At 42.5% G+C, this 11,787-nt stretch overlaps 2 pseudogenes; one reads left to right on the forward strand and one right to left on the reverse strand.

Annotated features, from left to right (window-relative positions):
- Nucleotides 1-1,128: 1,128 nt before the first annotated feature.
- On the reverse strand, nucleotides 1,129-1,247 carry LOC148519784 (5S ribosomal RNA; annotated as a pseudogene).
- A 2,059-nt stretch (nucleotides 1,248-3,306) lies between these two features.
- On the forward strand, nucleotides 3,307-3,425 carry LOC148519785 (5S ribosomal RNA; annotated as a pseudogene).
- The last annotated feature ends 8,362 nt before the right edge of the window (nucleotides 3,426-11,787 follow it).

Consider the following 11,787-nt stretch of genomic DNA (forward strand, 5'->3'; position numbering starts at 1 on the left):
GACTAGCAGGGTGCCTAGAATGGCACCCTGCAGCCAGAATCTATGCAGCAGTGCCGCCAAGAGCGTCTTTAGGATGCTTCAGGTGAACACACCGCTGCCCTTACAGTGCCCCGAAGCATCCTCTGGATTCTCCGGGCATTGCTGTAATCACTGGTGATTGTGGCCATGCCCTGTGTGACGTCACATGGAGGGAGTGTGGCCTGCACCAGGCCTGCGAATAATGTTATATATATCAAAATGGCTTTCGACAGAAAAAGGTTCCCTAACCCTGCTCTACTCAATCCATACGAAAAATATAGTAGAGTTTATCTAAAAACACAGACATTGGGAGATTTATTTGTTGGATCCAAGTTTCCAATATCGTTTTTTTGCAGCTGCAGAGATTGCTAGAAGTACTTTTCAGCTTCCCAATGTATCCCTCCTGCCCTGAGGCATTATGTTGAATATAGCCTATTCTGCATTTATCTGAAAATCTTTTTCCACATATACATTTATAAAACCTCCTATTCTTCTCCAGAACCGCCTGATGACCGGGCATTCTTATAAGCAGTGGGTAATATCGGCACCTCTTGTTCCACACTTTACACATTTACAAGAGGTTGACAACCTCATCTGCCTACATCTTAATGGTACAAAGGACAAGGAGAGAAAGAGAGGGCTATTCGCTGGGGCACTCTTCATGACAAATGTCCACTTTCAATTATATTTGTTGATTGATAATTGAAAATGATATCAATTACACCCTACATGACCAGATGTCACACAACCTTATATGCACTACCAATAGAAAAGGGTTGGTGTTTGAACATATCAGTAATAAATAATCCAACCTATTTCCTCCTGTAAAAATTAACTTTTAATCAGAGTTGTATTAAAAATTGAAAATAAATAACCCTTCAAACAAAATTGGAGTTATTAGGTAAGGGCGAAAATAGAATGTATCGAAAAATAAGATAAAATCTCTACATGCGTTCATACATACATGTAGATAGATAAATACCCTGGTCGTAAATAAGTAACCATTGCAATAAAATTTCTTATCCTCTGGATATATGTGAATTGTTATAATGGTACTGAGTTGCCACTCTGCTGAGTTACCAATCGTCCTAATCCACCTCCAGTATTAATGACCTACAGCACCTGGTATTCCCAAGTGGTCTCCCATCCAGGTACTAACCAGGCCCATGACTGTATAGCTTCCAAGATCAGACGAGATTGGGCATATCCAGTATAGTATGATTGTAGATAATTCCCAACTGGGGAGTGTAAATGCCCAGGTACACACAGCGTAAGAGTGTATGTAGGACTGACTCACCAGAGAAGTCCACTTTGTTAAATAATACACAGTATCAATAAAAGTATTGCATAAGCGTACTTTAATTGCAATTATACAGTAGGTCACATAGTTAAACATATAAAGTAAAATAGTCAAGTGTAATTATCTGACTGATTACTAATGTCCTTAATCAGTCAAATAATATGTTCCAATAAGCTATTCTAAATATGCTGTTCATGTGACAATGATGTTAATATATTACTCTAAGATAACGTTGATACACTTAGTATGGTCTGTATGATAGATGATTGGATTCAATCCTGTTAATAGGCAGTTTGTAAATAGTACATTCCAACTACTAAATCATACAATAATTAGCGTAGCGGGTGATTCCATTCAATCCTGTGAGTAGGCAATTGGTGGTAGCATTTTCCAAAAGCCTAATCATAAATGGTTAACACAGCAGCCAGTATAAATTAATGTGTATCGTAATGTATCTCAAACCTCATAGGGTACACAAAAGAAATAGGTTGTCAGTATAATACTGATCCTCCACTGTGAATAGACAGAGTATATGCTAGTTAAATGGATAAGTAATGAGCATATGGATATCAACAATCATCCGAATAATTGGCTCATATGTTATTCAGCATTTACTAGAACACTTATACATAAACAATAGACTAAACAAAAGGAAACACAAAAGGAAACACAAAAGAAGTAGATTGTCAGTATAATACTGAACCTCCACTGTGAATAGACAGAGTATGTGCTAGTCTAGTGGATAAGTAATGAGCATATAGATATATACAATCATCCGAATAATTAGCTCTTGGACTGAGCGAAACGCGCGTCCTTCTTCCTTGGATATCCGACTCATGCAGTGATCGGACTCCAAGTAGCCTTACCCTGGGATCGTATGTATGCCTGTAACTGACTTTGCATCACTACAGACATCTTTTGCTATGGATTATATGTGAGCCTGTAAATGACCTCCGTGTCAATACAGATATTTTTTCAGGAGCAACACGTAGAGCTTCTATATTGTGATTATACAGCTTTTTTACTGATCTAGTGGGGGAATTTACTCCCCTATTTCAGTGTGACACGCACCTATTTGTAGTGCTGTTTCAGTCTATGGTTTATTTTATAAGTGTTCTAGTAAATGCTGTATAACATATGAGCTAATTATTCGGATGATTGTATATATCTATATGCTCATTACTTATCCACTAGACTAGCACATACTCTGTCTATTCACAGTGGAGGTTCAGTATTATACTGACAATCTAGTTCTTTTGTGTTTCCTTTTGTTTAGTCTATTGTTTATGTATAAGTGTTCTAGTAAACGCTGAATAACATATGAGCCAATTATTTGGATGATTGTATATATCCATATGCTCATTACTTATCCATTTGACTAGAATATACTCTGTCTATTCACAGTGGAGGATCAGTATTATACTGACAACCTATTTCTTTTGTGTACCCTATGAGGTTTGAGATACATTACAATACACATTAATTTATACTGGCTGCTGTGTTAACCATTTATGATTAGGCTTTTGGAAAATGCCAACACCAATTGCCTACTCACAGGATTGAATGGAATCACCCACTACACTAATTATTGTATGATTTAGTAGTTGGAATGTACTATTTACAAACTGCCTATTAACAGGATTGAATCCAATCATCTATCATACAGACCATACTAAGTGTATCAATGTTATCTTAGAGTAATATATTAACATCATTGTCACATGAACAGCATATTTAGAATAGCTTATTGGAACATATTATTTGACTGATTAAGGACATTAGTAATCAGTCAGATAATTACACTTGACTGTTTTACTTTATATGTTTAACTATGTGACCTACTGTATAATTGTAATTAAAGTACGCTTATGCAATACTTTTATTGATACTGTGTATTATTTAACAAAGTGGACTTCTCTGGTGAGTCAGTCCTACATACACTCTTACGCTGTGTGTACCTGGGCATTTACACTCCCCAGTTGGGAATTATCTACAATCATACCATACTGGATATGCCCAATCTCATCTGATCTTGGAAGCTATACAGTCATGGGCCTGGTTAGTACCTGGATGGGAGACCACTTGGGAATACCAGGTGCTGTAGGTCATTAATACTGGAGGTGGATTAGGACGATTGGTAACTCAGCAGAGTGGCAACTCAGTACCATTATAACAATTCACATATATCCAGAGGATAAGAAATTTTATTGCAATGGTTACTTATTTACGACCAGGGTATTTATCTATCTACATGTATGTATGAACGCATGTAGAGATTTTATCTTATTTTTCGATACATTCTATTTTCGCCCTTACCTAATAACTCCAATTTTGTTTGAAGGGTTATTTATTTTCAATTTTTAATACAACTCTGATTAAAAGTTAATTTTTACAGGAGGAAATAGGTTGGATTATTTATTACTGATATGTTCAAACACCAACCCTTTTCTATTGGTAGTGCATATAAGGTTGTGTGACATCTGGTCATGTAGGGTGTAATTGATATCATTTTCAATTATCAATCAACAAATATAATTGAAAGTGGACATTTGTCATGAAGAGTGCCCCAGCGAATAGCCCTCTCTTTCTCTCCTTGTCCTTTGTACCTATGTAAATATTGGGCTGTGGGAGCACCACCAACTACAACTATTGATACAGCTGTATCTAGATTATATAACGGTTGGTTTCTATCAATAATTATCATTATCTTTACTAATTTCTGAGTTCTGTGCGGAATTCTCTCTTTCTTTTGTACTACATCTTAATGGTGAAAGATATGGCCTATGATAGATTTTTAGAAACATTTCCAAGTATGTCGTATTGGAAGTAATTTAGATGCTTTGTTCACCGCACTATATAATGTATCCAGTGACACTCTCTTTCCATCTAACAATTCCTGTCGTTATCTCCTTAGGGTCTACTAGGTCCCTTATGACAGAATAATAAAATGATATCGCTTTACGATTTGGGCTGTTCTACAATAGGAGATTATCGAGCCTATTACTCCAATCTCTCTCGCTCAGTGTTTGAATTACAGTGCTTACATAGTGTAGGACTTGAATAAATGCTAAATAAGAGGCATTTATCCCTCCAAATTCCTCTCTTGCTTGCCTATATGTTTTAGGTTTTTTATTCCGCATTTCCACCAGTTGCCCTTCCTGATACAAACCCCTCCTTCTCCATAAAGTAAAGGGATGTGATGCTTCACCTTCCTGAAAATTAGGATTTCCCAGGTAGGGTAAATGTATTGACATATTAGGATGTATTTTCATTCTATGTTGCATAATATACCACGCTTTCCTGGTAATCATTAGTGGTGGGTGTTTAGAAGTTTTCAGATCCACCTCTACCTCTATGGCATGAAGGAATGCTGGAAGCCCAATTTTTGCGAGGAATGAACCCTCCAAGGAGGAGTGGGTGTAATTATCTGTATCAGACAGCCAGTCTTTAATATAATGTAGCTGTGCTGAAAGACTATACCACTCCAGATTCGGTAGGTTCATTCCTCCCTTAGAGGTAGGTTGTTGCAACTTGAATATACTAATCCTTGCTTTTCTCCCTTCCCAGGTAAATCTACCAAATAAACTATTGATCATATGCACATCGGTTCTAGTTATTAACACCAGAAGTGACTGTATCGGATATAGTAGGCGTGGCAAGGAAACTATTTTTCTGAGATGAATACGCCCCCAAAAATGAATAGGGAGGCTTTTCCATCCTAAAAGTTCTTTTTCACAGTCCTTTATAGCTGACGTTACATTGATACTATATAATGAGCTTATATACTTCGGAAGCATTTCCCCCAAACAGGTTATAAAATTTGGGGCCTACCTTATGGTTATCTCCTGCCCATGATGGTTTCCTAAAGCCTAGCTTAAGATACATTGCCACTGATTTATCTAAGTTTATCGTGAATCCTGATGTTCTACCAAATTCTGTTAATTTTTGCATTAATGGTTTCAAACAGATCTCAGATTAGTAATATACAACAACAAATTGTCAGTGAAAGCTGTTATTTTGATCTCTCTAGATCCGGCCTCAATTCCCCTCAGGGCTGGCTACAGTAGTTCTGTAAATATCTTAACATAGGATCCAACACTAAAGTAAACAGGAGTAGAGAGAATGGGCATCCTTGCCGGGTACCTCTGCTCATTTTTACTATATTGCTCTTATTACCATTAATAAGGAGGGATGTATAAGGCGATTTGCATAAAAATTGAATACAATTAAATTTTTCCCCAAGTTCTCTTATATTTAACACTTTATACATATAAGACCATGATATAGTATCAAAAGCCTTATTTGCATCCAGATTTAGTAAAATACCATGTTTAGTTGTATAATGTTGCGTCTAGACTATGGCCGCTATAGCTGTTCTTATCCCTTTAACCGCATATCGGCCCGATATGAACCCCAGCTGGTGGTCTGTCATTAAATCGGAGCATATTAATCTCAGCCTATTAGCCATAATTGTGGCCATAAGCTTAAAGTCCAAATTCAAGAATGATATTGGTCTATAAGATGACTCCAGCTGGGGCTCTTTACCAGAATTTAATATCGGTGTTGTGAAAGCTGCATTGAATGATGGATATTCAGGACTGTGTCTATGTATGTGCTGGAAAAGATCCACTAATATAGGACTAAGCTCCTGCTGGAGAAGTCTGTACTACTCTGACGCTGATCCGTCAGGTCCTGGAGATTATCTCAGTTGCAGGGAAGAGAGCGCCACCTGTATCTCCTCATTCGTTATTTCTCTATTAAGTGAATCTTTTTGTACCTGAGATAGTTTTGGAAGATTAGCTTTTACTATTAAATAATTCATCAAGGGAGCATCCTGTGAGGTTGATGTATAAAGGTTAGAATAACATTCATGTAATACTTTTATTATTAAGGATGAGCCCCGAACCAGTTTTGCTGGTTTAGGATCTGGCTCTGATTCATTGTCCGGCTTTGGATTTGGATTTGCCAAACCTGCTGTGACTGACTTGACTAGGATTTTTTACAAAAATTTACAAAAAAGCTAAAATCACATAATTTGGGCTTTTTTTGTTTCTAGAGTATTATTAACCTCAATAACATTAATATCCAGTCATTTACAGTCAATTTAGACCACCTCACAGCTCACAATATTGTTTTTACCATTATTGGCCAAAGGCTGCAGTGAGCTGGCAGGTTACTTAGCGACAGAGCAGCGGCACAGACACCGCAGTTTAAAGCACATCTATGAAACATTGCCACACAGCAGTGGCAGAAATGAAAGGTAGTGCAAGATGGATTTGTCCTTGGGCCCTAGGTGGGCTACGGCCAGCAGAGTCACAGTACTTGTATACACAGAGGGCTAAGGCCCACAGAGTCACGGTGCTTGTATACACAGAGACCTAAGGCCTACGGAGTCATGATGCTCTTAATTTATACACAGAGGGCTAAGGCCCACTGAGTCACAGTGCTTGTATACACAGATAGCTTATGCCCAAGAAGTCACTGTGCTTGTATACAGAGGGCTAAGGCCCAAGCAGTCACGGTGCTTGTATACACAGAGGGCTATGGCCCACGGAGTCATGGTGCTTTTAATTTATACACAGAGGGCTAAGGCCCATGGAGTCATGGTGCTTTTATACACAGAGGGCTAAGGCCCACAGAGTCATGGTGCTTTTAATCTTTACACAGAGGGCTAAGGCCCATGGAGTCATGGTGCTTTTATACACAGAGAGCTAAGGCCCAAGCAGTCACGGTGCTTGTATACACAGAGGGCTATGGCCCACGGAGTCATGGTGCTTTTAATTTATACACAGAGGGCTAAGGCCCACGGAGTCATGGTGCTTGTATACACAGAGGGCTAAGGCCCACAGAGTCATGGTGCTTTTAATCTTTACACAGAGGGCTAAGGCCCATCGAGTCATGGTGCTTTTATAAACAGAGGGCTAAGGCCCAAGGAGTCATGGTGCTTGTTTACACAGAGGGCTAAGGCCCATGGAGTCACGATGCTTGTATACACAGAGGGCTAAGGCCCAATGAGTCACGGTGCCTGTATGGGGTGGGGTACAGCACCAAAATATAAGTTTTTTTTTCTTTTTAAACTTTTAACTTTCTTGAAAGTTTTTTTTACTTTTTGAAAGTATTTTTTTGTACACACAGTCTCGACACTTTAATCAGCAGAGTATAGCGCAGCATACATTAGTGTGCAGTGTGCCCCCTATAAAGTCACTTTACCAGCACAGCTACTTGTGAGTCTCTGGACACAGCACTTAATCAGCAGAGTACAGCGCAGCATACATCAGCATGTAGTGAGCCCCCTTACACAGTCACTTTGCCAGGCCAGCCACTTGTGAGTCTCTGGACACAGCCACTTAATCAGCAGAGTATAGTGCAGCATCAGCGTGCAGTGTGTCCCTTATACAGTCACTTTGCCAGCACAGCCACTTGTCCTACTCCCTGTACACAGCCAGTGAATAGAATATCAGCAGAGCAGTGCACAGCGTGCCGAGCATGGAAGTGAAATGGTGCCGAGGCCCAGTCTCAGCGCCTTATGTAGAAGCGAACTCTCGCCTCATGCCAGAATCTGACACTCTCGCCTCTCGCAAGGATCCAACATCAGGACATTCAGCCTCGCAGTGGGATCCGAGTCGGCGGAAACACCCGAGCCTCAGCTCGGGTGGACTCGGATCCACGATTTTCGGAGCGGCTCAGAGGCCACAGAATCCAAACCGCTCGTCCCTACTTATTATCTCATAATTTTTAGTAAGTAACCTTCAATTTGCTGAGTCTTTTATTGCTCCATGTTGGTTCCTCCAAAGAGACTTTATTCCCGTACCAAGATGACTGCTGTCTGTTGTTCTGAACATGCGTGGCGCCATCCTGTCACTGTATGAGAGTGCCACAGTGGGAGATGGACATCTTCCACTTAGCTCCTCAGAGACCCTATGATTACTGCCTATTCAATTCTACCTATTAGACGCTGATACTACTTGCATCCTGCACTGCTAGCCACATACACATACAGTCACTGGCTGATGACTTGTATTCTTCACTCTGCTCAAATTCCTCTCCATACAACAAGTCTGCACATGCATAACTGTGAGTATGGGCTGTACATTCACATTGCCACTAAACAGATCACCCCGCCGGTTAAGTACTGGACTGTTTGTTGTCTCAGGGCATCCACTGGTGTGTACATACACTCTGCCATACCACTGCTACCTATACACACATATTCCATCTACTTCTACTTGTACCATGTCAAGCAAAAAGTGGCCATGGTCTGAGCCTTCTTTGCCACTATGGGCAGGGCCGGATTAACAATGGGGCAGGTACAGCTTCAGGCCTCCCATGAAAATAGGCCCACAGGATCTGCTGCAGTGCAGGCTGTGTTGACAGAAAAAAAAACAAAAAAAACATTTTTCCTGCCACCACCAACAGTTCAGCACATTATCCTCCAGAACACCCCCTTCCCCCTAGACACCGACCGCCGAGGTGAACCAAAGCTCTGCCCCTACTCATGCTAAGCTCCGCCCCCTGCCATCAGAAACTGTTTCCAGCGTGGCAGCTCACTCGTTGTAATAAACTCCGCCCCCTGGTGCGATAAGCTCTGCCCTGGCTTTCCAAAGCTGTGTCCAGTGTGGTAGCTCTCTGGTCATACTAAACCCCGCCCCTTGGTCGTGCTAAGCTCCGCCCCTGGAAATCCTACACTGAAGCACTAATGTAGAAGCCCCCTAGTCTAGTTAAGCCCCTCCCCCCCACTCACGCTAAGCTCCGCCCCTGTCACCAGAAAATGTGTCACCAGTGTGCCCGGGGGGGAACCTGGTCATGCTATGGTCCACCCCTCTGGTGAGAGGCAGTGAGTGAAGGGTAGAGTGTAAGTGAGGCCTCTGAGTGCACACTCAGCCAACATGAGGAGAAGTAAGGTGATGGTCCTGGCCACCTGTTTGGGCTCCTTCATACTGGTCATATGCTACTTCCAGAGCAGCCTGAGCTCAGGTAAGTGTCACCCCTGCCTGGCTCTTCTCAGGGGTGAGGGTTGCAGGGATCACAGGCGTCTAGAGTGCAAGCTTTGAGGGTCAATAGCCTTTCACTCTCCTACTGTAGCTATTCAGAACAATTCATTTTTGTTTAGCAGTCTCTCTTGCTGCAGTACATAGGATGGCAGCTGTATGGGGATTTATAGATGTATATGTGTGTGTACAGTAGTCAGCAGGTCACTGAATGTAACAGATTGTAAGCTCTTGGGCCCAGTAAAGAACAGTACAGATCCCCAGAGTTTATTGGGTGGGTGTGGGGGGGGGGGAGAGAGAGAAAAAAAAAGGAACTCACCTTTCACCCAGTAACTATCTGCAGCAGGCATCTTCTCCTAGCCGACAGAGCATGGCAAAGCCCTATGAGTGACGGAGGACACCAGGAACATAGATACCAGATATATGATCGCATTTACTTCTTGCACCAGGGCCGGTCACTAGAGGGTGACGTCAGGCCCCCAGCAGCAGCAGCAGCAGTGTGAGAGAGGAGAAGCTTCAAGGTAAGAGGGGAGGGGAGGAGGGGGGTCGGCTTGGCACCCTCATTACCGCGGGCCCCGCCAGCCGGACATTATGCCACTGAGCTCGTATGCACTTACATCTGGGTTTGTCTCATGGTCCCCCCGGGGCCCCCGAAATCTCGGGGCACGGTATAGTTGTGCCCCTAGTCCCCCCCTGTTGCCGGGCCTGGCATCCAGTGATGCTCACTGCATCCATCTCAGGATCCCGCCCTCCGTTCACTATGGGATAGATCTACAGAGAACTTTATACATTTGGGACCTGCGAGAAGTGTATAACTCTACAGAAACTTCTTAACCCTACTGTATCTTACCATATTGAGTGATTGAGTATGTGGACTTTGGGTCTGATTGATTACGGATCACAACTGCAACCACGTACGCAAATTGGTAGATGGTGCATACTGCGCATACGTATGCATCGCAGTGCGCGTGCGTGAGATAGCATTGCGATCATACAGAAAGAAAGCCATCGCAGAGTACACGGCAGCTTGTGCGGGAGAGAGATCTTTTCTGATCCCCCCCAATGTGTACTCACTGCCTTCGGCTCCAGTTATCTCCCTCCTCTCCCTCCACTGCACCTGCAGCCATATGTCAGCCTGGGGCAGCTTCATGTTTGAACTGCAGCCACCTCCAGTCCGACTCCTGTAACTGCCGGTATCTCCGGTTCCCTGGGGAGGGGGGGTGACAGTGTGAAGGGAAAAGCTGAAGGTATCCCTAGTGGCTGTTGTTTTAGGGTTCCTGGACCCCTTGGACCACCAAATTCTAGGAGCAATTAGCTCCCATTCTCTTGCACCTTTTGACGATAGACCCCAGCGAAGCGGAAATAATGGGTCACAAAGAGTAGAACCAAAGAACACTGAACCAATTTGGATGCCACTCTGGGGGATTGTTTCGGGGTTCCTGGAATCCTAGGACTACCAAATTCTGGTAGCATGTAGCCTTCATTCTCCTGCACATTTCTATGGTCATGATAGACCCCCAGGAAGTGGAGATAATGGGTCCCAAAGAGTGGAAATAGGGGTTCTGGGCGCTGATTGGTTCTGCTGGCCGCAGTATACATATATATGATATGGAAGGCGGTGCATGCACAGAAGGAAACCGGGCAGCAGTCAGTAAGGTGAGAAGGAGGAAAGTATCTCTATTCTGAAAGACTGTCTCCACAGAAATGACAGGTTTTCAGAAGAGATACTTATGTAGAGGAGCCATGCTGAATTTCTCCGATATTTATGGAAAACTCAATGCGAGTTCTAAACTAATGTAACACTATACAAGTTTTAGTATTGGTGAGTAGACCTCTGAGTCTTTGCCCCGGATAACAGACAGCCTAGCATCACCCGTGTGTGTATTGTATATACAGTAGCTCCATTAAAAAGGGGTTGACGGTATTTGCTAACTATGCCCTCCATGGAGATAGCCACACCCACAGCACAGACCACACCCTCTGTGTAGACCACACTCATACAACACTGGTCACGCCCCCACATCACTAGTCACAGCGCTGCAGCGCTTGTCACACCCCCTGCAGCGGCACACAGTAGGCCCTTCATAAATTTCAGCTCCAGGCCCATGGGGACATTAATCTGGCACTGACTATGGGTGGTGTATAGTTAGAAGGTGCTAGTTAAATGTTAAGTAGAATCTGATTGGTTGCTATGGGCAACATCTCTTCTAAAACTCACTTCTAAAAACTCTCACTTTAGTAAATTTACCCTATAATGTCTAAGTTTGATTTTCTAGTCATAGTGTTGGAAACAAACACAGCCAAGTTAACCCCAGACACAGTCAGAACAAAGTTGCTGCAGTACTAAGAACACATGCCCAGTGAGTTGTATGCTGAGAATACTGCATTACACATAAAGAGTGATAAGCTGAGATTCAAGCACAAGTGCTATATATGTCACAAAATAGGTCACAAAGCATTTGAACGTAAGCAGAAAAATGT

This window comes from Taudactylus pleione, unplaced genomic scaffold (assembly GCF_031769625.1).
Source record: "Taudactylus pleione unplaced genomic scaffold, aTauple2 ptg000183l, whole genome shotgun sequence".
Classification (NCBI taxonomy): domain Eukaryota; kingdom Metazoa; phylum Chordata; class Amphibia; order Anura; family Myobatrachidae; genus Taudactylus; species Taudactylus pleione.